The sequence below is a fragment of the Varanus komodoensis genome, unplaced genomic scaffold (genome assembly GCF_004798865.1).
Source record: "Varanus komodoensis strain SLA01 unplaced genomic scaffold, ASM479886v1 scaffold15, whole genome shotgun sequence".
NCBI classification, from domain to species: Eukaryota; Metazoa; Chordata; class Lepidosauria; order Squamata; family Varanidae; genus Varanus; species Varanus komodoensis.
The window spans coordinates 6,777,651-6,804,250 of record NW_025335440.1 but is presented as its reverse complement, the minus strand read 5'-3'; the positions used below and the strand labels follow the sequence as shown (position 1 = coordinate 6,804,250).

General features: G+C 51.0%; 1 protein-coding gene across 1 annotated transcript in view; it reads right to left on the bottom strand.

The window, feature by feature from the left end:
* Positions 1-26,600, bottom strand: part of WNT3A (Wnt family member 3A) — an 86,105-nt gene that overhangs the window by 2,793 nt on the left and 56,712 nt on the right. The window lies entirely within an intron of this gene.

Here is a 26,600-nt window from a genome sequence, read left to right as displayed (position 1 = left end):
ACGAGGCCTGTGGTGGGACATATCTGGCCGAGGGAAGGCTGACCTGCAGAGGCGGAAGCCACATGCTGTTGTATAGCCGCATGCAGCTGCTTCTCTGCAGTCATCAGGGGATCGAGTCGCGGGCACCATAAGCAAGTCTGGCACAATCCCAGAGCTCGAAGTGGGTGGGAACAGAGTCAAATCCCACTGAGTTAAAACCGCTAAAGCCTGAGCTGAAACGGATTCTAACTCAGCCCCATCCCTTTAACGACGATTTCTCCTCAGCCTCTCTGCAGCAAAATTGCAAGACCGGCTTTCCTTTAGGAGAAGCCAGCAGGAGCTAATGTGCTCCGATCCGGATTCAAACCAATGTGGTTTGGTAGGGCAGAGAAACTGGATCTGAAGAGCAGAGCTGGGAAATGCGTAAGCGTGCGAACTGGAGCCCAGGCCCCCACCTGTGCAGGGTCTGTGCTCACGGGGACTATCGGCACATTGGTGAGGTCAGCGACTGGACAACTGGGTTCACCTCCCTCGTGGCGAGGGCACTGGCAGAGCTCTGACGCAGGGAGGGGGAAGGAGAGGAGAGGAGAAGGCTCCAGGTATTTGCTTATAGCCTCCCGTCATGGGAGGGGGACTGGTGCCTCCCCACCCTCGCCGCCTCCCCCACCCCTGCCATGGCTAATAGCAGGCCTGACCCTCTTCAGCTCCAAAGAGCTTGCCCGAGGCGGTGCAGGGCTGCGAGACCAGAGAAAGCCTGGCCTCGGAGAGGGAGATCAACCGGAGGAAAAGCACGCACTTGTAATGGAAATAAGGGGTTATTAAGGTGCCATATAAAAATGTAAGCGCCTCTGCAGAGCGAGGGGGGGGGCGGGGGCTGATTTGTCAGCCTGGGTGGTTCTCGGAGCTACGGAAGAGACCGGCAGCAGGTCGCGACTTGAGAAGCAGCCCTTCTGGAAAGTCAGCTGGCAGGAGGAGGAGGAGGAGGATGGAGAGCAGCCCTGATCCTACCTAGAGGGAACGCAGAGCATTCCTGCCGGGGGAGTGCGAAAACCGCAGCGGCTTGCACGCCTGGCCTCCAGCGCCCGGCGCCCCCCAGGAGTCCCTTCCCAGGGTGTCAAGGGACTCTCCTCCGGGCGCCCTTGCTGGAAGGGCCGGGCTCCTGCGGAGGGACCAGCAGAGATGGGGCGAGGACGGACTTGGGAAAGTTTTATGGAAGGAAAGGGCATTATGGGAAAGAGAACAGTTGCCTTTCTGAAGCTGGTTGCAACACACAAATGCTGAGCACTTCGCCAAACCCGACAAGATCCACATTCTCATTTTCATTTCTAAAGCAGCGCGTGCTTTCGGAGCAGTTCGCAACAGTTCCTAAAACACGACCATGGGGCAGTGGAAGCATAAAATTATTGCAAGGAGGAAATATACGAAGGTAAATATGTTGCCTTTAAAACAATATTTAACGGACGCAACTGTTGGAGTTGGGTGCCCCATCCACTCCTTCAAGGAGATCTTGACACGGCATAGGAGTCTCTCCTGACTGGATGTTGTAGGGATGACAGAGCTGGGGAGACCTCTGTGGGAGGCTGCCCTGGGGAGCTGCCTGGCCCCCAAACCTGGTAGGGGCCAATGCTGCCATCTGCCATGGGGCCCCTGGCCCAGTGCTCCCGCTGCTTCTGGGAGCATTGCTGGCCCTTGCCGGCCCCTGCCAGGGAAATTGCTCCGTAATGGCCTGCATTGCCCCATGCTTTGGATTGCCCTGTAATTCCTCCAGCTGCAACTGCTGGCATCGCTGGGATCTACCAATGGCGGAGGAATCACACCAGATGTGGCACGGCCTTTGCGGGCATCACCAAATGCCTCCCCCTCCATGATTTCTCAAGGGGGGGGCATGAGAGTCTAGAAACCAATAGTGGGTCGGGCTCTCTTGCTGTCCAGTATTGTCTACATGGGCAACATCTTTCCAGGCCTTCCTGGAGACAAAGGCATTCCTCACCACCTGCAACCTGATCCTTTGATCTGTGGATCGAGCCTGTGGCCTTTGATGTGCAAAGCAGTTGCCCCGCTGCAGAAATATGTATGTATGTATGTATGTTTGTATGCATGCATGCATGCATGCATGCATTTTCTTGCTGACTCAGCTCAGTATTTAGGTAAGGAAAAATATGTACTTTCATTCTATTCTGCTGTGTCACCTCAGGTGGCATCCGTTAATTGGAAAACAAAAGATGTGCAAACCAAAACCCAGATGATTTAGGATGCAATTCTATGCACGGTTAGACAGAAAAAAAATCCTAATTTCCCAGCATTCCTCAGCAAGCCACATGCTGGACCAGTAGGTGGACAGGAATTGCATACATGGAAAAAATGAAAAATAAAAAACCAATCAATCAACCAATCAAACAAATAATTTCCCATTCTTCCTCATTTCCAGCCTTCCTCTCTCCCACAAGCAGTGCCTGACCCAACATATGGAATTCAGGAGATAAAAATAGAAAAACCTGGACCCTAAGAAAACCACATGACAATCAGGTTGATTTAAAAATTAGCTTAAAACTGATCCGATCACCGCTGGCAGGAAGCGCCATGGAAAGTAACTCTCCTTTTACCAGTTGGAGGATGCTGGTATTTATGGATCTCATAGACTACAGTTCCCATCATTGCCCAGTCAAACACAGCGAGCACAACTACCCCACTTGCTGGGTGACAGGAGATGCCGTTGCTATGAGCTGTCAAGTCACCTCTGGCTTTTGGCTGGCCATGCGTGAGGACCACTGAGGTGGCGAGGAGCATCTGTTGTTTGCACATTCCGTGCATAGCCTGCCAATTTTCCTCTTGTGATGAACCCAGAGCAGCTTACCCAGCCCTCCTCCTCTCCATTTTGTCCTCACAACAACCCCAGGAGGTAGGCCAGGCTGAGAGTCAGAGACTGGTCCGAGATTTCTTGGGAGCTCTGTGGCCAAGTGGGACCAGAACTCAGGCAGACCCTCTCTCTGCCATCCCACACTGGCTGTGTGAACATATAGAAACACAGAGTGGGTCAGAAGGGGGCTCCCGGGCCATCTAGTCTGACCCCGGTTCCAGCCGGCTCCGCTCACGACACGCCCACCATGTGCATGTCCAGCCTATCCTGGTCACGTGGTCTGGAGGGCCCCCCGGTTTGCATGAGTGTTGTCACCCCATCATAAAGACTCCCAGTGCATCTAAAAGAACCTCTCTTCCTACACAAACTCGCGTGGACCCTGTGGGTGCCCCTGCCTAAGGAAGCTGGATGGGCAGCGGCAAGGGAATCTTCTTAGTGGTGGGACCCCATTTGTGGAATGAACTCGCTGGAGAGGTTCCCCACACGCCTGAGCTGCTACCTTTTCAGGGTCAGGTAGACACTTCCCCCAGACATTTTAGAGACCCAGTACTAGATCTGCGTGCCTATTTTATCCATTTCTGCGCTGTTTATTGTTTTGCGTGACATCACATTTCCTTCTCCTAAATAACTATTTTATAGTTTTAAGTATTCTGGAACTGTCGCTTTTCTACTATGTGTTGCGAGGCTCAAATGGACTTCTATATGCCACGGTGAGATCCTCAGAAGAACTAAAAAGGTGGAGTATAAATGCAATGCAATGATGATAATAATTTGCAATCTGCCAAGGTCTCTGTCGTATTCCATGCAGGATTGTTACGACCCAAGCCGATGATGCCACTGGTGCTCTTCGGAGCCTCTTGCTAGGCTTCCTGTGCACTCTAAATGCCACCCCACTGGCGCAACCATCTCTCCTTTCCATTGCCGCAAGCCCGGCAGCGGGTCGCCCTTGCACCCTTCCGTGTTGCTACTCCAGGACTCAGTCAGGGCCTAAGGAAGTCTCGCCGTTGGCGTCACGGGCAGGAGGGACAAAGCTAATCCCCCACCGGCTGAGGAACCGGCTACCACGTGGGTTCTTGCATCCACTGCAGCGTCCATGAGGCAGTGCAAAGATGAGCAAAGAGTCATAGAGTCAACCTGTTCCTTTCTAGAGTGAAAACAACCTTTCTGCACGGGAATCCCACCATCCATTCCAGTGAAAGATACCAGTTTCCATATTTCAGGAAAGGCACCATGCCACCGGTAGGAGACTAAGCCCAAAGGGCTGTTCTACTTCTTCTCCTGCGACATTTGAGGTCCACAGACTAACTGGCCTTAACTTTCCAAATCCGTAAGTCCAGACTATACATCCTGCATGGAGTTGCAGCTTCAGTTCAGTGTCAGGCATGTGATCCCATCAGAGCAGTTCTTTCAAGTAATTACAGGGCTCTGGCAATGGGATGGGGGTGAGAACAGCTCCTTGTCCCCCTCTCACCTTCTCCGGCGCCACCCGTGGCAAATCTTTTGGGCTTGCCTCATTCCCGTTACGAGGCATGCCCAAAACAGCAGCTCACGCAGCAGAAATACTGTTAAAAATAACAGTCTGACCTTGGCTTACCTGAAGCCCAACCTGCTTTTTCAGTAACTCTCAGGTGGGACGTTCCAAGGCAGTGCTTTGTCTCAGTGGGGTGATCATAAAACGCAACTCCGGAGTCAATATTTGGTTTCCAACGTTCCCAATATTGTTGCCATAAGCAAAGTCAGGTTCCCAGGAGCTCGGATCATGCTCCTATTTTCTTTTGGAGGGTGGAAGCTGCATTTTCCCTGTTGCTGCCTCTGGGCACTGCCTCCCACGCACTCGTGGCATTCTCCATAAATTACACACGTGCCAAAGACTTCCAAGTCTCTTCTTCCCGCCCCCTCCGCCCCATACCCTCAGGTCGCTCTCCATCTCAGCCTAATACCTTGCCAAGGTTTAATAGTTTTGATTACAAAACTATCTGTTCCTGTATACTCATAAAAGCATTTTTTAAAAACCCACAGATGTATTCTCCATCGTCCTTTTGCCCCAGGAAAAAAAGGTGTCTATGCAATGGAATTTCCCATACACCTCCATGACTTCAGAGCCCACAAATGGAAGGGATATGTACCAGCAGAAATCCGCCTTCGGCCTACAAAGAAAAATCCTTTGAGTCGTGTGTTGACAAATGGACTTTAGGCGTCGTTTTGGTCAGGGAGGGAAAGGACTTCCCCCAAATGGTCAGAGGGAAGGAAGAGGGTCCTTGTTCCAGCGCCCCTTTTCTTGTTTTTCACTCCTCTTTTTGGCCAAGAAGAAGAAGCAGTCCTGGAACCAAATTATCTTCACATTTTCAGCAGGGCTGCATCCAACCCGCATAGGGAGCACCTTAAGGAGGGGCTTGGACATGCCAGCCTGCCTTGTGGTCCATCGGCCTGAACACGCGCGGTGGAAGACCGAACGGCGCAGCCGCTGGTACTGTCTGAAGTCTTGTTATGTCTGAAGTCTGAATGCACCCAATTATCCTCAGGAGGTGCAATGTTTGCGTAAGATAAACAGCCATTCAAATAATTGAGGGAAAGTCATTAAGAGGGAAAGTCATGCCCGGAATACATGCCCATGATGCTGTGAAGAGAGGGTGGAAAGAGAGAATATAGAAGGTTGCTGAAGGACTTTCTGGTAGGACTCAGTGGGTCTGCCTGGTTCCTCAGCCATTTCCAATCACAATATGGATTATGGCTTATTGCATGAAGCACACGCACCCACAATCCAGGTCCATTTCAGAATCAACACAGCAACACAGGCAGCTGTGTTACACGCTGGACCGTTGGGTCATGGAGCTTCGTTTTCCTCATGCGCTCATGCTTTCTTCAGGGGTGCACAACTCTGTGGGATCCAGGAGCCATATTCAGATGGAAATAAAAATAAAGTTGGTTGAAAAAGCCACTTGTTTGCAGCCAAAGTATGGCAGCAAACTGCTCCATACGTTGACAGTGCCAAAGTGGTCCAGTTTGGCAACTTTGCCAGTTTAGTCTTAGGTTGCTTCTGTGGGATGCTGAAGCAGCTACGGTCCCCAGGGCTGCTCTGGGGTGTCCTTTGTGTGTGGTCCTTTCCATCTGGGGTGGAACAGGGGCTTGGCAGGGCCAAGCAGTCTGGCTCACGGGTAACGGGTTGCCCACCCTGGTTTGTGCCATTTGTCCGCAAACATCTGGAATTTCAGACAGAAGTTCCAGATGTGCCCAGTGTTGTTCCAAATTCATGCCTTAGCCCCATTCTCCCGAATCCAACTCCAGCGCTGGGACAGATCCGATACTTTGCAGGCCCCCATGGAGATCATGACAAAGCAGCCAGTGATGCTGGTGGCTTGCAGGTCCTCCTGGCTCAAATCTGGGGTTCTGGGGGTGCAGTCCTCAGTGTGTTTAAACCAAAAAAAGGCCTGTAGCTCCAACATGCTCCAGCCAGCAATGTACAAGGACTTTTTCTGCATAAGCATGCATAGGGTTGCACCATGAATCATTTAAAGACCTGCAATTGCAGTTCTGCAATTGCAGTGGGGCAGAAGAGGAATAATCCATGCAATATGCAGGACCCTACAGTTAGGGCTTGGCTTTTACCTATTGTTTGTCCTGGCCACTGATGACAAAAGACAGAAGACAGAAGAGGACAGAAGAAGACAGACAGACAGAAGAAGACAGACAGAAGAAGAAGATGACAGAAGAGGACAGAAGAGGACAGAAGGCAGGCTTAAATGCTAGGAAAGCATCCCGATGGGCTGTGCTGGGAGAGACCAGGACACAATTCATCCTGAAAAAAAGTGTTCAGGCGAAGTGGCGGAAGCAATGTTCATCTTCCTCTCTTCCAATCTTTGTTTTTTCTCAAGATGGACTGATGCCAGTGGAGCGTGGGAATCGTTGCAAGCTTCCGTGCAAGAGAGCGGAGTCCACAGACCTGCAGCCTTTGTCATACTATAAGAGCAGGACCGCTGGGAGAAATGGGACGTCAGGTAGTCATGGACCTGCCCGAGCATCTTCCGTTTGATTCCGTTTACATATGACCAAGTCTAGATCGGACTCCCAGTGTGCCAGGCCTCAGTTGCTTCCGTCCTTTTCCAAGGCACCCTTTCCCCACTGTGACTGCATCTCAGGGAATTATCTTGTCTGCGGCTCTCTTCCACCACCTTCCTTGTGGGTTTCTTGCCCTTCAGAGCTTCTCCTTCCTGGAAGACCCTAAGATCTGCGCGAGGTTCTGCTCCCAGCCAACTCTCAGTTCCTTCTCTCCCAGAATCTGGGCTGTGTACCATCCCTCAGCACTTGGCAGCTCATAAACATTTTGTACAGCTCGAGAGGCATCATAACTAACATTGTGGTGTGATATAGGAAATGTTTGTGGTGCTTTCCAAATTCTCCGAGGCAGTTCAATGATTGGACAAGCTAAGAAACAGAATTTCTGCCTCGGAGGTGGAAGAAAAATATTTGTCAAGGAAAATAAAGGCAGGGGACTTACTTCTGTGTTATGAATTCCTGTGGGAAAACTTGGTACATGAGATCTGACTAGTTAATTATCATAATTGGGCTTGAAAATGAAATCACTCTAACGAGCCAGAGATTTAATTATTTATTGCTTACTGCTGCAGCTTGTGGCTGGGCTCACTCATTCGACTCAGTGAGGGCTCTCGCTGGGATCGACGTTTTGCATGGTTCATCTCCCCTTGGATGCATATTTGTGCATGGCTAAATATGCAGGCTGAGCTGAATTAGACCGCGGTTCCAACTAACCCAGCATTTTCTTTCCACGAACGGCTCTAGACGCTTTATTTACATTTTTATATACCACCCCATTCTCATAGGTTCTGGGCAGTTTACCAGAAATTAAAGCCAATAATGATTACAATTAAACTAAAAACAATGTATTAAATAAATCTGACCTGAGAACTAATCTGGGAAGGCCTATTGGGAGAGAGACTTTTAAACTCCCTCTTAAAGGTGGAATTTGGGAAATCAGATGCATTTTTCCTGGCAGACCATTCCGCAGTTGAGGGGCAACCACTGAGAAATTCCTCTGGGTCGTGGGCATTAATCTTACTGAAGAAGCTCCAGAAGATTCTCTCCCGAGGACCTGGCGAGCAGGAATGTGGGCAAAGGTGCTCCTGGAGGTATTTGGGGCCCAAGCCATGAAGGGCCTTGGAGGCCATTCCCAACAGCTTGCACAGAATCCGGAAACGTGCTGGCACCCAGTGCAAAGACGAAAATGGGCGGTGTGTGGTCTCGGCATGGTGCCCCACAGACCTGCCTGGCTGGCGCATGTCGCACTGGTTGCGGTTTCCGGAGTGGGCGCGAGGGCAGCCCCGCGCAGGCGCACTGCAGGGATCGCGCCTCGACGGTGCCAGTGCGGGCCCGACTCCCTTCAGGTCTTCCTCCTCCAGGGAGGGACGCAGTTGGCGGATCGGCCGAAGCTGATGGCAGGCACTCCCGAACGCGGCTTCTGTCTGAGTCGACATCTGAAGGGCCGTTCAAGCAGCACCCCAGACCGCAAACACAGTCTTTCGGGGGGAGTGTGACCCCCTCGAGAACCGGCTGGCTCACCTCTGATCCTGGATTCGGACCCTTAACTGCAAGCACCTCTGATTTATCTGGATTGAACTTCAAATTTCTCATGCAGCCCATTACCAGCATTCAGAGAGGGGATGCTTCCGCTAGAGGAAGCAGCAGAGGATGGTAAGGAGAAGCAGATCCGGGTGTCATCCGCGTACCAGTAACACCCAGCTTCGCTCCTCCGGATGATCCTTCTCAGCAGCTTCACAGAGCTGTTAAGCCGCGCTGGAGACAGAACAGAGCCCTGTGTGACTTGGCAAGTCAGCGCCTTCCTGGAGGAGCGACAGTCTCCAAGCATCTCCCTCTGGAACTGACCCGAGAGGCAGGAATGGAGCCGCTGCGAAGAACTTCCTCCAGCTCCCAACTCCCTCAGACAATCCAGCGGGATACTGTGACCAGTAGGATCAAGGATACCTCACAAGCAAGGCATGGAGAGAGCAGCCTCAAGCCCATCTTCCTCCCATACCCAGGATTCAGCGCTTCCTCTCTGGTGTAGCCGTTACAGGGACTTGGCTAAGGAAAACTTGCGCCCCATCTCTGTGCATCCAGGACTACGGGCCACCAATTTTCTCCCAGCCTTGGCTGATACGAGGATAAACTGGTAGGCCTGCCGTGGATACCAGCCTCGGCTCGTGGAAGGAATGGAAGAACAGCGACGTCAATGGCGAGCCGTCCCTTTCAAAGGGCAGCTAAGCCAGTTGTCCCGCCTTGAAGCAGGATGCTGGAGCTGCTGCTGGTGCGGTGGCCGGATCCAGGTGGGGAGATCCGGGTTCTAGTCCCCAGTCAAGCTCCCTGGGTGAGTTGCGCCAGTGCCAGACATTCGGCCTAACCTCCCTCACAGGGTTGTGGTTGGAAGGATGAAAGGGAGAGGAGGAAAGCGTTGTGAGCTTCTCTGGCTTCTTGCAAGAGGAAGAAGGTGAAGCGTAAGAGTAATATACTACTGCTGCTACTGCTAATATTAATGCATCCTGACACCATAATCTCAAATTCAAGAGTGAGGGTTCTCCTGAACCTCTCTCAGGCCAGACCAGCTTTGGAAAAGTTCTTGGGAAGTGGCTTCCTGCACTGGCTGGAGACAAATGGAAAAGGGCCAGAGAGGAAGGAAACAAACCCACTTAAAGCTCTTCCTGCTAGCAAGTGAGCCTTCAGGAGGCCTTTCGACACTTTAGAACATTGTTCCGAATTCAACATTTGTGCAGGAAAAAACCGCACAAGGCCCGAAAGCTGCCAACAGCTGGGGGTGAGAGGAAAGAGGTGGGACGGGGCATGAGGACGTGGCCATCCGGAGAGCCTTGGGAGTGGAACCTGAGGGTTTGGGGTGAAGCCCAGAGCACCCCATTTCGGAACAAGTGCTTGGACACACAGCCGACTTCCTCCGAGCGCTCCCACCCACCGGTCCAGGCCGCCCGCGTCCCGCGCAGACAATTCGGGTGCTCCACAGTTCTTCTCGCGTTCCCACCAAGACTGCCAGGCGACCCTCTAGCAGCCGGCTCCTGGATCTTATTCCCATGAGAAGCGCTTCTCCTGAGGACTTCTCAGCATCGCAAAACACCCCCCAAACCCCGCGAGACTCCGCCTCTCCCCCCATCCGGCAGAAAACCATTCCTGCGACCAGCAGACTCGGCTGCGACAAAAGGATCGCCCTCGCGGCCCACCTGAGAAAGGGACGCACGGGCTCCGTCTCCGTTGGCATGATTCCTGTTGACAGCCCCGCTTGGTTGGTACGCCAAGTCGACCCTATTACCTGCTGGGGTGAATGAATTCCCTTTTGTGATGGAGATGTCACAGCACATTAAGCCAACAATGGGCCGAGATATTTTATATGAAGTTTGCCCTTGCCTCTGATTAGCAAGGACCAACCAAGTCATAGCAACCTAGAACTATGCGTTGGCCGGGCCCCGTCGCCGGCCGAAAAGGGAAATCCCTATTCAAATGCTTTAATAAAACAATCTAAAGGGCGTGTGAATCGTGAAAAGCATTTTCACTTTTTCTCTTTAGCTTAATCTCCTGGTCTCTGGGATATTGTGCTCCGAGCAGACCCCAGCAGGGTGTGGGCGAAGGTCCCCCATCAAGTCCTTTTACGGCCCCCTTTCTCTGTGAGTTAATGATATACTGGTGTGATTGCCTCCCACAGCAAGGAGAAACATGCATTTGATGAAAAGGATGGACTACGAACACATCCTAAAAGGCAACAATTTCTCATAGAAAGGTCACAGGTCATAACCTGCATTTTTTTGGGATGTCTACCAGCCCCCTTCCCAAAGATGGCTGAAGCTCAGGTTGTTCCCAAGGACCTTCATTCCTTAAACACAGAGAGAGAGAGAGAGAGAGAGAGAGAGAGAGAGAGAGAGAGAGAGAGGGAGGGAGGGAGGGAGGGAGGGAGGGAGAATGAGAGAGAGAGAGAAAGACTCAGTTTTGACAATTAACTCCCACAATCTCCTTTGATTGCTTGATTAATTTCTGACCATGCCATGGCGCTTGCATTTTGCTAGGCTGGGCTGAGACCGCCAACGTTCCTTTTTTAAGGTTGTTTCCTAGAGGATCCCTCCGAGATTGTGAGTCTTTCGCTCGGCTGTAGACAAACACACAACGGAGGTTGTGCACCGGTCGCCAGCTCTGAATCCAAGGGATGAATCATCTGCGATGGCCGCTTAAGCTTCCCTTTGCCGGAACAGCCCTCCTTGAAGCACAGTGACAGTGTGATCAGGTTTTAAGTCCTTCCGCAGCTTCTCCAGTGTGCACAAAGCGTGACACATCTTTTCACTGCACAGGAAAACAGGTTGGATCTCCCCGTGTTATTTCCCCGTTGGTCCGAAAGCCGCCAGTGTTGCTGTGGGAGGGGGATTTTGATTGGGGGAAGGGTCCACGGGGAAAGGGTTGAGCACCCCCCAATCCAACTGGGAACCCCCCTCCACTGGTGAAGCTGCAGGTGATTAACACCCCAAATGATGTGTCCAAATGCGCCTCACCTGCTGGCCCAGAGGGACTATTGTTATCCATGGCTAGATGGGTCCGTGAGAGCCCAGTTGACCCATGGGATGTGGGGCAGGGGGGCTGAATGGGTGCCCGATTACCAGCTACATAGGACTGTATCATATGCTTTGAACTCGGGGTCACCCTGTCGGTAGAGACCCTGCGATGCCTGGACCTTCAACACACGCATGGAGGAAGAACTGTGCCGGATCAAGGCTGATGCGGTGGAGCGTGTGGTTTCCGGAGTACACAACCTCATGGGAAGCTCAGAAGCCAGAGCGCAGTGGCAGAATCTCAGCTTTATGCGGAAGAGGCCCCGGTTCAGTCTGCCGCAACCCAGGCCAGACTGCGGAAGCTCCTCCTGAGACCCCCCAGCACTGAGAATATTGGCCTCAAAGGCTGGTCCAACCACTTCCATTCCTGTGTCCCCCCTGCGTGTGCCCCTCGGTGACAGCTCGGCCGATCCTCCACCCTGGTGCTGGGCCCACGCACCAACGTCAGCCTAAGCCAGGGGTGTGGAACCTCTTCCAGCCCGAGGGCCAAATCCATTTCAGCGCGGCTCACGGGGGCTGCAGTCCACCGCAGGGCGGAAGAGGCAGGACCCAAAGAATTAAAAATACTAGCATAGTTTAGCTTCCAGCTCTTCCTGACAATAATGATGCCTGGGGAGAGACATTTCAACGTTTCGGAATAGTGCAGTTAAGTGCACAGAGATGGGGAAACCACTCAGTGATTTGTGGCTGGAGAAAAGAGATGGGACTGCAGGAAAGGGCATCCCGGGGATCCTAAATCTGGTTCTGCATCCCTGCCTTAAAGCGAAACAGAGCAAGGGAAAGGCCAGGGGAATATCCAAACGTGAACCTGATTTAACAGGGATACATTTGAGCTGAATCGCCCACATTTTAACCTTCAAGATCTGCCGGTAACTGCCTCCGGTGTTCCCAGAAGCCTGGTATAATTTGGGGTCATTCCTCCACTGGCTGGACTGCAGGTCTACTACAAAATTCCTTCTAGAAATCAACCTAGCATAATCTCTCTCTCTCGCTCTCTCAGCACAGGAAGATTGTACTGTGGGATTTTGTGGCAGCCGTCTTCGTCACTTCATCTGCTATCGTGTGCATCCAGTGCTCTCTGTTTAATTATCTGCCTCGCTCTTTCAGCATCTACATCTCCTCAAAAGGAAGGGTGTTTCCACCAATAAATGCTTCCTCCCAAGTGACTCACTTGTACGTGATTAATGCCTGGGCATTCGCCTACCCACTTCTCCTGCTGCATGCTAAATATGTAAAAATTTAATTAAAGTGTTATTCATTAAAGGCCATATCTGGGCCAATTTTGAAATATCCAAGGGGCATATTCCAATTAGGAGATGCGTGCCAACACAGCGTGTTGTGAAGTCTTTCCTTTTTTCTTCCTCTTCCACCCTGCCAGAATCAAAGCCATTGACTTCAATATGATAAATTGTGTGTGTGTGTGTGTGTGTGTGTGTGTATGTGTTGTGGGGTGTGTGTGGAATGAATGCAACCCACAATCAGGAGTAGGCAAGACTCCATCGCGCCCGTGAACCAATTGGTACGAAGAGCCGGAGAGGGTCTCTGCTTAAAACCAGTCTCAGGGCAACCCACGGAGCTGTGGAGCTGGCACTGGATTGAAAAGTGTGTGGGGTGAGTCGGGGGCAAGGTATGTTCCAGAAGCCCCTCCACCCAAGTCCTCTCACGCCACCTCTGATGTTCTGAGTGCACGGGGGAGGGGGGCAAACCACACCTTTGGATTTGCACGCGTTTAGGTAAGTGTGCTTAAACTGGCTTGTTTCGTTTTGAAGAGAAGCCACAGTGGAGTCCTGGCTTGCAGCATTTCCCAACCTGGACGGGGGCCTCATTTCCTGAAAATCCCCCCCGCCACCATACAACAGCTGCTCTTGCCCCGCAACAGTGTCTGTTCCAGTTCAGAGCCCTGCAATAAAAGCACCCAGTTTAAACACACTTGCTTTTGTATTAACTTGTTCGAGTTGCTTACTTTTTGCTTTTAAATTTCTGCAGAGAAATTTGATGATATTATTATTCTGTTTGCATATCACACCGTATTACAAATTGTTGCAAACTGCCCAGAGAGTTCTAGCTACTGAGTGGTATAGAAATAAAATGAATTATCTAAACAAATACATAAAAGAAGAAGTGTGTTTATTGGAATATGTGGTTTAGTTCTGAGAATTGGGGCAGAAGATCCTTTCTCTGATCTTAGAGCCCAACAAATGCTTAACTCTGCTCTTCTCTGGTGCAAAGAGGCTGGGGGGATGCCCTTCTTTATTTATGTTAAGGCTGTACAATTATTCCATAATAAACAAAAATTGAATTGAGCAGGGCCTGGTCAGTAATGGCTTCATCACAGGGCCTTCTCGTTGGTGACCTCCATCTCTAAGGAACTCCCTTCTTTGAGAAATATCTTTGACCCCTGTCCACCATTTTACAAGATTTGTGTGTGTGTGTATATATACACATGTTCCTCCTTTTTAATGTCATTGATGGTTTTTGACCAGGGATGCAGAACCTCTCTCAGTTTGAGGATCAAACTCGATTTTGAGACGCTCATGAGGTATATCAGGTATGGGTAAGGCCAGCCAAAACAAACAGGACCACAGATACAAAGCGCCCCCTCGACTCAGCTTTTGTTAGCTTAAATCTCTTACTTCCACGAACTAAACCTTAGGAGACAATACAATCTTTTAGAATGACGGTGGAGACGGGGGTCTTGAAAAGCCAAGAACCAAAAGAGGCCAAGAAACTATCAGTCCTTTGATGGAAAGGAGGGTGAAGGCTGGAGAAGGGTTTGTGTACTGTGACCCCAGTTTGGCTAGATAAAAACCTGAAGTTTACCCCCAGCCAAAATAGACAGGACTGCTCTTTGTCAGGCCCTCAGAGAGAAGACTTACTCTCCATAACACAGGAGACAAACCAAGTAAAACTATCGAGCAGAAAATCACAGCATCAGATAAAAATCTGACATGCAGTGCTTAAAAAGTAAAGGAATAAACATACATAAACATGTCTTTGCTTAAGGTCCAAAAGGTGGTTTGTGAGCTGGCCAGGTTCACACAACAAGCTATGATTCAACGGCAAACCACAGTTCAACAGCAAACCACAGTTCAACAGCAAACCACAGTTCAATGGGGGCCCACACTTAACTCTTGGGTAGCAGATGGGGTAGCATGTAAATGCAACTCTATGCTGTGTACATCTATTAGGCAGTACATAAATGGAATTTAGCAGCAGCAGTAATAACAATAGTGTTCAAACTGGCATCTCACCAAAGATGTCCATACGCACTCTGGACCCCCACGGCCCTTGGCCTGACCCCTTTTCCTTTGCCCTGCCCTTTATGCTTTCAGCCCCAACAGTTCAATGCTTCTCCAAAACAGAATGAGTCCCATTTCAGACTGAAAGGAGCTTAACATCTGGGCTCCCTCTGAAGGACTCTGGGCATGTCTTGAGCGGAGCCGGCTGGAGCCGGGGGTCGGACTAGATGCCCTGGGAGGCTCCTTCTGACTCGCTCTGTTTCTGTGACTATCTGGACCGAATCCAGCTTAAACAAACCAGAACCACGAAGAAGCCAGGAGTAGATGGACCTTGAGGCTAGTTCATTTATTTATTATATTTCTATCCCTGCTTTCTCCCATTGTGGAACTCAAGGTGGCCCCCAGCGGTTCCCAGGGGTCTCCCCTCCAAGCTCAGGCCAGCCCTGGCCCTGCTTAGCTTCAACAGAGTGGACGCCTTATGTGCTTTCAGGCCAGACTCCAGCCAAGGGGCCTGTTCACAGTTTGCTCCTGGACCGCACACTGTACAAGAACCCCATCACCTGGCCGCCGAGTTTGCCACTACCTGAGAGGGATTGCATCTCCCTGTAACTGATGTAAACTGATGTACACCAAGCCTAAACCTGCCTGGAGCACATGCAAATACGTTGCCAGTCCCTTTGTCAGACTTTGTGGTGATGTCTAACTTTCCATCACTTGCTGAATTTGAGAAAGTACCGTCCTGTGTATCTCTCGTTAAAACCGAGCGGAGCGGAGCAGCCACCTCTCTGCACCTCTCTGCACCCAGCGAAGTTCAACAGCCATGGAAATTGGAAGTCGAGGACTTGCTAACCCTGACTGGGACGCAATTGCCTCTTAAATCTTGCCCTTGGCGAAAGATACTGTGGCTCGTTCCTTTTATTAGAGAAGAAACGGCTGTTTTAAGAGCTCCGAAGTGTGTGATGCCATGATCTTATAGAGCCGCAGCGCTGATGTTATCAGTGCCATTTGGTTTTTATTGTATCTTTCATTGTCGAGAAAGAGAGAGAGCGCACTACCAATTTTGCTGTCTGCTGCTCTAAGCTTTCGTCAGCTACCTTTCTTCTACAACCTGCTTCTATGCCTTTAACAGTATCCCGGGTTAAGCATATTAGCTGCATTCACACAACACAGCAGACAACCCTGCATGGTAACCCTGGTTCACAGTTTTTTCCCATGATCTGCATGACAGACAATCAACCGGTTTTGAGTTCATCCTGGTTTCCATTCTTCCTGCTGAGTCCTCCCGTTGTTGGCATGTATTCCATCAGCCATTGCGCCTGAACTTCAATCCCAAGGTGCATCACTTCCTGCCTATGTCATCACCTCGTCTTGCTGGTCCACGCATAGAGGCTGGATGGCTAGAGTGGCCCCTGCACTTGCCACCCTTTCCACAAACTTTATGGTAGCGGCATACCAAGGCCACGAAAACCATGATGCTAGGTTCAGACATCACAGCGAGCCGTGCTGTATGGAGAAACCATAAAGCACACCACTGTCTCTTATCATAGTTCCTAACGTCCAGGCTGATGTTGCAATGCCACAACTGGTTCTGAGGAAAAGACAGACCCAGAATGGCAAAAGACAAAAAACCGCCATGGCGTGGCGAGTTGTCTGAACCCAGCCGCGTGGGTTCCGCAGCGTTCCTTTCCAGCCACCCCCTTCGATGGCATTCCTTTCGGCATGTCTGCTCCTAACCACACAGAGCCAAGGAGAGAAGAGGAACGGCTCCGCAGCCATCCCAATATGCCGTTGCCCTGAACTGGGGGAGCGAAGGCCAGTCCCTGGCCCAGCTGAGACAGCCCAGTTCCAATGAACTGAACTGAGCTGAACTGAAGCACCAGATGCTCAGGGGACACAGGGCTGGCTGCTGGCACCCGGCTCGCCCCTCCCGCACTTGTGGCCACCTCCCAGTAAGGGCCACCCAAGGCAGGAGCCTCATGCTGCCTACTAGCAGAACCAGCCCTGTCTCACCGTGATACAAGCCAGGCTCAGACTTCCCTAAATCTGGCTTCAGCTTGTAGTGGGGTTGCCTCTTGTTCCAGCTAGTCCTCTCTGGAAATCCCCCAATGCCTTTGCAAGGAAAAAACCCCACGCTGTTGAGAAGGGAAAGGTGGAAGGAGGCCTGGGGGAGAACTCTCCAGCAGGCTCCATCCTGAACCAGAAGCGAGGGTCCTCCCAGAAGGCCCGTCGTAGGAACACCGGCACCTACCAGGAATTCCTGCCGGGATCATCTTCCCTTGCAAGGAGTCATCTTAGGAGGGCCAGGAGTCCTCTTGGACAGAGAACAGTCCTTGCATGGAAGGGCTGCCAGAGAACTGACCTGCGTCTGATGTTGCGCACCACGCTTCTCCTGTCACACGTGCAAGGCTACAGACCTTTCTTGCAAAACATGCTTTACTGATCAAAGTGTTTTCCCGATGCACAGGTACCCGGAATAAATACCTAGGCATGCACAGGGAGGTTTGTCGAGCCCAATCCAGGAATCACCTCCGGAAACTCATCTTATGAGCATGCCTGGTCCCCATTCCTTCAAGAACTGCCTTCTGACAACTTCTTGTCGCAAACCCTCCTCTGCCGACGTTGAGTCATGGAATCAAGAGCCATGCCGCCTCGTCTGTCTCCGAGAAACTCCTGCTTTCCGCTTCTCTCATCTTAATGTTTGATGCTGCCCTGGCTGAGTCCAGTTTAAAGATCCCCCCCCCCTTTGTTGTCAGTCAACATCTGGACTCTGCAGGGCCACCCGTCCTTTGACCACACTCTTCCTCAAGAACATGAGCTGTGCTGTATTGCTATTATTTATCTGAATTCAATTAATCATTTCGGGCTTTGCATCCAGTTCTATTCTATGCAAATAAAGGACTTCCTTTTCATGATGATCATTTTATTTCCTGAGCATTCATTAGTACGGGGGCCCCTATTTTCAAAGGCCTTCTCTGGGTGCTTCCTTCATCATGAGAGAATATGATTTTTCTCGGTCAGGCTTTGAAAAAATTGCAGATCTGTGCAGGAATGAGATGGAACAGACGCCTGAATGAGGGCACGCAATAGCGACACCGAGCAGAAATAGGGTGATGAATTCCCATTGCAAAGCCAGCAAGCACTGAGCGCCGCTTTCCTGCCTCAGACGATGAGGAAGAGCAAAGGCAAAGAGGAGAAATGAAGGATTCTTGCTCGGTACCGGCACGGTGCCAGCTCTGCATTAGATGAGGATGTCTTTTTATTTTGAGAAATCTCCATAAACCACTTTGACAGTTACCTGATAAATTAATACAGGGTCCTAAAGGCCACAGTACCATTGCATAAATAAATAGAGTGCATTTTGTACTTTCTGCTGCCTTCTGAACTGGTTCAGGCATCAGGGGGGCTTCGTATCCCATGCTCCTGGCCATTATAGCCAGCGAAGATGGAAGATGGTGGGGCAACCAAAGGGCCACGAGTCACCCATGGAGGCGTGGGGGTCTGAGTGCGGGGCTGGGACCTGGGAGATCCCAGTTCTCACCCCCACTCAGTCCTGAACCTTACTGGGTGTCTTTGGGCCAGTCACTCACTCCCTGCCTGTAACACCTCGCAGGGCTGTTGTGAGGGAAAAATGGGCTGGAGGGAACCTCTGTACGCTGCCTTGGGTTCCCTGCAGACAGGCTGGAAATATAATAAATAGATATATCTCATTTCATTGTTCCATACTTTGAACTTTCTCAGAACAAGACAAACACAGGGCTGATTGTTGTTAAAAGAATAACCTTCTCCGAAGTCTGGGGGAAAGGAGGTGTTCTGAGACAAGCGATGTGCAGCATCCACAGGCATTTCAGCTGAAAGAAAAGGAAGCCATGGCGTCTGATCCTTTGTTTCCCTATCGGGACTCGGCTTGCTAAGAAATCCAGGGCCTGACTCAGCTGATTTTCTGATGCTGCGGGCGCTCTTGATTTTGGGAGGAATCGCCTGCAGCAAAACGGGAGCTCATGAGGATGGTTAAGGCCCAGCCATGATTTATGGGAGGGAAATTCCTGACAGTTAATGACCGGCTTGGGTTGAAGGCCCGAGGCCTTTGGGTGGGTTCTCCATTCATTCATTGGATCGTCGGTTGCCAGGGAAGGCCCAGCCCCAAAATAGACAGAGCCTTTCTTAGAGACTTTGGCAATAGGCATGCAGAGGGTTCGCTGGCCTGCCTTGACTGACTAAAGCTCGCCTAAACCTAGGAAGGCACCGCCATTTTGAGGGGGGGCTAGCCTCTCCAAAATCCAGCGACTAGGGCATCAAACACCCCGTCACCAGCCCTTCTCCTGCGCACCTTTTCTATTAAATGCAGATTTAGTGGCAAAGATTCCCCCGCCCGCCTTCCCTCCTGCCCTTCTTTCACCCCAGCCAGTGAAACCAACTGGAAAGGGGTACGCAGGACGTTGGCATCTTCAGACTCAACAGAACCAGCTGGCTCCAGGGTGGCCGGGTGTCCCGCCTGGGAGAGGACAGTCCTATCTTTAACTGGTTGTCCAGTCCAAATCTGGTTTAAAGAGAAGGGAGAGAAGTCGCTAATCCTCAGGCAGCAGTTGGACAGTCATGCCATGAAGGTCGTCTTGTCACAGACCTCTGCTAGCACTGGATTTCTATTTAAATATCAATAAAACTATGCTGCTTTTATGCAAATCTGTAACCCCTTTTTTTTTGCTGATGTGTTTTCTCTTTTTTTGGTGATGCTTCAGCAGCCGCTGTAGCTGAAACAAGGATAGCAGGGCCACCCCTTTTGTAGACCTGCTCGAACAGTTCTTACCCAAAAGCCGAGGGCCACCACAAAGAAGGCCCTGTTCTGGGCTGCTGCAAAGAGGTCATGGAACAACCTGCAAGACTCCCTCCCGATGACTTGAATGATTGCACAGGTCGATGTCAGGGAAGCGGGGCTGCAGGAAAAGCTGGTCCGAAGCTACTCATGACTTTGTATGCCAACAGCAAGACCTTGAACTTGGTAGTATCCAGTGGATTTTTCTATCTCTCCGGTGTAGCTTTGTTATGCCTATTCTTTTAATACTTGTGTTGCAGACAGAAAGCTCTACATCACCACATCTTCATGTCATCTTCCTGATAAACACAGCCCTGTACAAGAACTGCTTCTCCAACATGAGCCCCTGTTATTTTTCTGTTTTTAAATAAAGACTCGGATCTTCAGCAGTATTTACAGACCACAACAGTGTTTTTAAGGGAAACTTAAAGTAGAATGGAAGTAAAGCGGCAGTGCTGTGTGCTTTGATGTAAATTATATTGCGATAAGTGAAGCCACTTAGTAAATACATTAAATATGGAGCATTATTGAGAAATAGAGGTGTTTCTAGTTGCATAAAATGTGCATAGACTCACTCATATTTAAATAGACATCCTATAGAATTTATCCTGGCAGAGAAGTCTGTTTTGCGTAATAAACTTCAGAGTTTGTCCATCATAAAGACAAATCAAGACAATAAAGATTACAGTTGGTGTTACAAGGGGCAGGGGGCAAAGAGCTGAGAGAAAGGCTCATGAGTTTATGGCCAACATAAGATTTGAACAAGGAAAAAAGATTCTGGACTGTGCTGAAATGGACAGGCTGACTTTGTCTCTGAAGGAGAAAGAGGATACAGACTTCTGTCAAACTTGGAACTCTTTTTATTATTGGCTAGAGAAATGGGACTGTGCAAAGATTTGAATATGTTTATGTATTGCTATTAAAAAAATGGGGGGCTGACCCAGTAGGTCTGATGTCTTTGATGATTGATGTTTTTAATTTTTTCTTTTTAGTTTGTAGAAAATAATAATAATAAAACTTATTTAAAAAAAGATTTGAACAAGGGGCTTCCTGGCTTAGATACTCCGTAGCTATTCTGTTCCTTCTTTGCCCACCTAGATGTTTTGCCATGGCAGTTCCCGACCCCCAACCTGTCTGCCCGGGGCCAGAAATTCCCCCGGGATGGTTGGGAGCTGAGCCGTTTTGTGTGGACCAGGAAGTGGTCCAGCCCAAGCTCAGCACAGAATTGTGCCAGTTACTCCTGAACGTGGTGGATGAGCCCCGGCCTTTGCAGGGGAAACACCCCAGGAATTTAAACGAGGAGCAGCAAAAATCAGGGAAAGGATTTGGGGGACAGTGGGAGCTCCTTGTCAGATCAACCTGGACGAAGCAATTCTGCGTTGCCAAAAAAGAGGAATTGCAGCACTACCAAGAGTGCAAACGAGTGCAGAGATCTGCATTAAATGTATATATGTAACTGGAGGGTGTCGGTTCCACACAACTTGCTGAAAACAAGGACAGTATTGGCCTTTTCCGTACCTGCCCTTTCATTTGATTTACTGCACTTTTAAACCACTCAGTCTCAGAAGTTCTCTTGGCGGTGCAACAGCACATTACAAATCTAAAACATAAACACTCAAAGAGTAAAAACAGCCCCGCATAAACCCAGCAGCAAAGAAAAAGGCTATCCCTGCACAGCAAAACAAATTAAAAGCATTGGCAAAATAGAGTACTAAGGCTGCCGAACACTTTTCTTGGAAAATAAGGATAATCTGAGGCCAGGCAAGCTTCTCTGGGAAAGGCGATCTGCAAAGAGGGTGCCGTGACATGGACAGTCCCTCTTGTGGACGTCCCCTTCCTCACCTCATCTCTTGGTGGCACCTGGGGAAGGGGCTCGGACTGTGATCCCAGCCTTTGCATAGGCAAATATGAGCGAGGTTCTCTTGGGTTATGTCATTCCAAACTGTTTAGGACTTTCAGGGTTTCAACCAGTGCTTTGAACTGGGCCCAGTACCAGGAAGAAAGGCATACTATGAGCAGGTACAGTTTAGCCGTCCTGTTCTGGTCTCTCTGGACCAGGCTCCTGCACAAAGAAATGTTGGGATGATCCAAGTGGGAGGTTGCTACAGCGTGGATAATCATCGGAAAGGTACGTCTCTCCAGGGAGCGCTGTTGTTGCCCTGTTTAAGATCTTTGACTGGGACCCTCCTACGAGTGCCTCTCACCAAGCCTGCAACATGGAGGGCCTTTTCCGTGGTGGTACCCCAACGATGGAAGACTCTCTTCTCCAGGCGCTTACCTAACTGAGTTTCAAGTGCCTGGCAAAATAGTTGCTTTTCCGGAGCATCTTTGGCACCATCTAAACTATTTATATCAGTACCTTGGCTTTAATTATATTAATGTATGCCTTATTTTATTGAATTATTTTAAATATGATTTTATCCTGTTATTTATGATTACATTTCAATTGTATTACTCTACCCATGTTATTTGCCAATTTGCTGTTGCAATGGCCACCCAGAGAGCACCATGCTAATGGACAGCTTTTAGACAAATCTAATAAATAAATAAATATCCGTTGAAAGGGGCACCGAAACCTGGGAAGCTGAATGGGAAGGGGCAGAGTTTTGACCCGGATGGTCTCAACCTGCATCGACACTGGCTTCTCCTTAGTCTCCCCTCTTGGAATCAAGGACGGGGTGAGGATGTGGCGTACGAGGCATGCAGGGAGGACCATCCTGGCTTAAGCCACGTATGAGGTAAGAGGCAGGGCTCAGAGCCACCTCGGCAGTGCTCCTCTTGGCAGTGGTCCATGCCCATCAACAGGGACAACTTCAAAAGGGGACCGGACGAATTCAGAGCAGGAAATGCCATCAAGTAGCTTGATGCCCACTAGGCGTTGCTAAAACCTAGGGCAAACCATGACATGGAGGACGAGGAAAGACAGAGAGTCGCATCACATCTGCACATGCAAATTTATACCTGTAGGCACAGACGTAGAAATCAACTAGAGCTTAAACAGGCGTACAGGTCAGCTCTCTGCAGCAGCATCTCCAGATGTTAACAACAGGTGGGCCACTTCAAGGCCCCTTCTTGGAACCAGTTTAGGAGAGCCCCATGTCCTATTTCACAGTGGACATTCCTCTACCTGAGGGCTGTCCAGTCCACATCTGGGTTGCATCACGGGGCTCCAGGCCAGAGGTTTTCAGCCTCTCTGCCTTCCTGAGCTTGTGTCCTTCACACGAGACAACCAACTCCACGTATGCGGCCGGCGGTCTGAGGACAGCAGTGCGAACCCGTTCCTCTCTTCAGGACTTTTGGGTCACTCTGCATGGACACAGAGGTGTGCTAGAAATGTACCCAAGAGTGCCACTGTGCACTGCAGGGAGAGAGATGCCCCTGGGAGGACAAGGCTGCTTGTCCCCATTTCTGGTCCCCTCGTGCTGGAATCCCCAAGCGGTTTCCGGAGGGCGCCTTGCAAAACCCCACACCGGGGCCAGAGGCTAGCAAGCTTCAAGTCCCCCACGAGACTTCCTGAAGGCCCGGTACCTGACCTGACCGATGCCTGCATGCTAACGGCGTCCGACGCATACGCGTGGCGGATGCGGGACCTTCTCGCTCCCTCCCCGCTCCCACACGGGCGAAGAACCGAGGCTGCGAAACCAGAGGCCACTTCTCTCCGTGGTGGTGGGAGCGTTAAATGCTAATCAACAAGCTCTCTCCCTGCCAAAGGATATGGGCTCACTCTCAACAAAGCTTTTAATCCTGTTGGGCTCAACCTTTGACACTATTAGGGGTCGCAGTGACCCTAATCCAATCAGATTGATTAACTGGGGCAGAGACCCTATAAGGTGACCCCCTTCTGTCTTCTCCTCTTCAGCTCCGGCCAAACAGTAGGAGGGAGTGGGGCTGAATTTACACCACAAAAGCCTCGGGACTGAGAACCTGCTCCTTTACGGGGTGACTTCAACTCCCGGCCCTGTATCCCGTTTCCAATAGTTCATTAAGAGCCGCTTCCCCACAATGACTCCTAGCCATTTCTCAGTCCAGCTGGCAGGTTTACAGCGAGGGCCAATGTCTAGCGGAGCGAGAGGAGATGAGCTGGGAGGGGCTGGAACAGGGGAAAACCGATGGACCAGGCTCCTCTTTTGAGGCATTTAAATGAATGGGCTGGGAAGGGGCCGAAAAGGAGGGGGTGTTTAAATACTTGGTGAGTAATTTACTTTGAGTGAAAAGGGGAGGGCCGAGGGGAACAGGAACAAGGTTAATTATGTGCTGCAAGGACTTCTCAAGAGCTGATGCTTTGCAACTGAAGGAATTTCCCATAAAAGCTTGGTTAAGGGGATGGGTGGTGTTTGAAAGCGCTGCAACATTTGGCATCTCGTAAAAGGAGGGACGAGGGGGAGTGGGCGGAATAATAAGAGCCTTCTCTGGAGGGCCGAGATGCTGGTGCAGGGTTTAGATGTTTTCCTGCAAAAGCGGGGAGTCCGTGCAGCTTCCGTTGCTGCTTCCCAGTCTGGCGCAACACACGCCCCGTCGTCCCCCCACGCAGAATGTGTGTCTCGGCTCAGACCGTCTCGGGATTGCATGCCTCTCTCCCCCGTTTGAAGGCCCACTGCAGCTTTCCCCCAGCACGGGCCCCGCCAGGTGTGCTGGACCCCGGCTCCCATCACGCACAGCCAGTAGAGCCTTTGGCCAGGGGTGATGGGAGTTGGTGTCCATCACACACAGAGCCCTCCAGGCTGGGAAAGGATGCTCCCAAGGGTTAGCGTCAGTGGGAAAACATGCATGGGACTGCGGAACCCATGCAGGGAGCAAGAGCATCATGAATAGGACGTCTCAGAGGCGTGGGTGGGACAGGGCTGCCCAGCAGGTCCCTCTTCCGATCCCGGTCTCCCCAGCTCAGTCCCAAGCTCATGGAGGCTGAAGAGAGGACGACCCGGGCTAGAGGTTGAGGTGACCAGCAGAGGGCCTCAATCGCCACCCAGCGAGGCTGGACCTCTCCCAACACGCCCATCACGACGTCCCAGCTGTAGACGCCACTTCTCGTGGAGACCTCGTGGAACGGGGAGCTTCCAGACGGCTTGGGCTGCCCCCGTCCACTTCCAACTCTGTTCTGGCCTTGGGATGGAGGAAGATGCTCCAAGGGATGTTGTGGGGAGAGGCTGGAAGGATGCGCCTCAGCCAGTCTCCCTCTCCATCCGCCCTCAGCGTCTGGGAGCTGGGGAATGGGCTATGGAGGCCCAGTGCTCGCCTCGCTCTGAAAGCCAGGCCTTTTCTTCCGAGCTCAAGTATGCGTTCCCCCAGGGACCACTGAAGAATGTTTCTGAGAGACGTGTGCTTTCTCTCCCTCCCCCTTGCTGTCACAGAGCTGAAGGGTGGCTTGATTCCCCCTTGAGGGACCACATTCTTCAGTTATGAAATAGTGGCCACCCCCCCCCCCCCCCGGCCTCCTTTCCCTCCACCTTTTGCCCAGCTGGTTTGGGGAAAACCGAAACCTCACCTTCCAGCATGCAGGAGGGACGGAGGGACCCCGGGAGCATCTCCTCTTCTGCAGCTCTGGGACACCCCACTGCAGACGGACCTCTCCCCACTTATCCCGCTGCGCAGGGGTGTTGTGAGGATGGGCCTCTGACTACGGCAGACCGTTCCTCACCTGCCGTGCAACGGAGCCTTTACCCTGGGAGACAGGCTAATCAGCTACTCGTTAGGAATCCCACGAGATCTTCCCCCACCTCTTTTGTGACGCATACCTAAGTTTTCAGCTTGCGTCATCACCGGTGGAGGGTTAACTTGGTGCTCATCATGAAAAACCCCATGACTAAGGCTGCTGGGCCAGACTGCAAGAGACCCCTTTTCAGCTGCCCCAAGGATGGCAGATCCTGTAGGGGTGAAGATGGGACCAGTGCTAATCGAAGTGTTGGGGCGGCATTCCTACAACCGCTGTCTCTACTCCACTCCGCCTAGTCATTAACTCCTTCCACTTGTCTTCTGGGAACAATTCACTGTGCTGAGTTTTCAAGTCCTACCATGGTTTGATGCCAGGCGATCTTAAGGAGTCCCCGACCCCATAGACAGATTTTATTTTCCTGGGCTCCAAATGACTGCAGATGGTCACTGCTGCCAAGAAATTAAGAGATGCTTGCTCCTGGGGAGGAAAGCGATGGCAAATCTGGACAGCACACTAAAAAGCAGAGACATCACCCTGCCGACAAAAGTGCGTATAGTCAAGGCGATGGTTTCCCCAGTTGCAATGCATGGCTGTGAAAGCTGGACCATAAGGAAGGCTGAGCGCCGAAGGATTGAGGCCTTTGGGTTGTGGTGCTGGAGGAGACTCCTGCGAGTCCCCTGGAACCGCAAGGTGACCAAACCGGTCAGTCCTAGAGGAGATCAACCCCGACTGCTCTTTAGAAGGCCAGATCCTGAAGATGAGGCTCAAATACTTTGGCCACCTAATGAGAAGGAAGGACTCCCTGGAGAGGAGCCTAATGCTGGGAACAATTGACGGCAAAAGAAGGAGGGGACGGCAGAGGATGAGCGGGCTGGATGGAGGCACTGAAGCAGTCGGAGGGAGCTTGGGTGGACTCCAGGGGATGCTGGAGGACAGGAGGGCCCAGAGGAATGTTGTCCATGGGGTCGCGACGTGTAGGACACGACTTGGCGACTAGCAACAAATCTTAAGGCGTCCCTGACCCCATAGAATCCTGCTCTTGTCTTAAAATCTTTGCAGGCCCTACTTATCTGCTTGCCAGTAAGATCAATCAGACTGATGGGGACTAACCATCGGGCCTATAGACCAGGCCTTTAAACAAGACTTAAAATCCTAGTAAGGTTGCTAGCTTGGCATGCAATCCCATGCAAGTCTAGAGAGAAAAATTGGCTCGCGATTCCCAGCATGCCCCAAGTGCATAGCTGACTGTACAGAGGTTTTTCCCTCTCTAAATATACATAGGATTGTGCCTGGATTATGTCTTGTGTACATCTCTGTAGCATGATCAGGTGCCAGTGGGCAGTTTTGAGGCATGTGAGATCTGCTCTGGGCTACTGTGTTCTCTACTAGTCCATCCATATATTTATATTTCATTAAGAAAAACGGAAATGTATCACCAATAAAGAGGACACAGGAA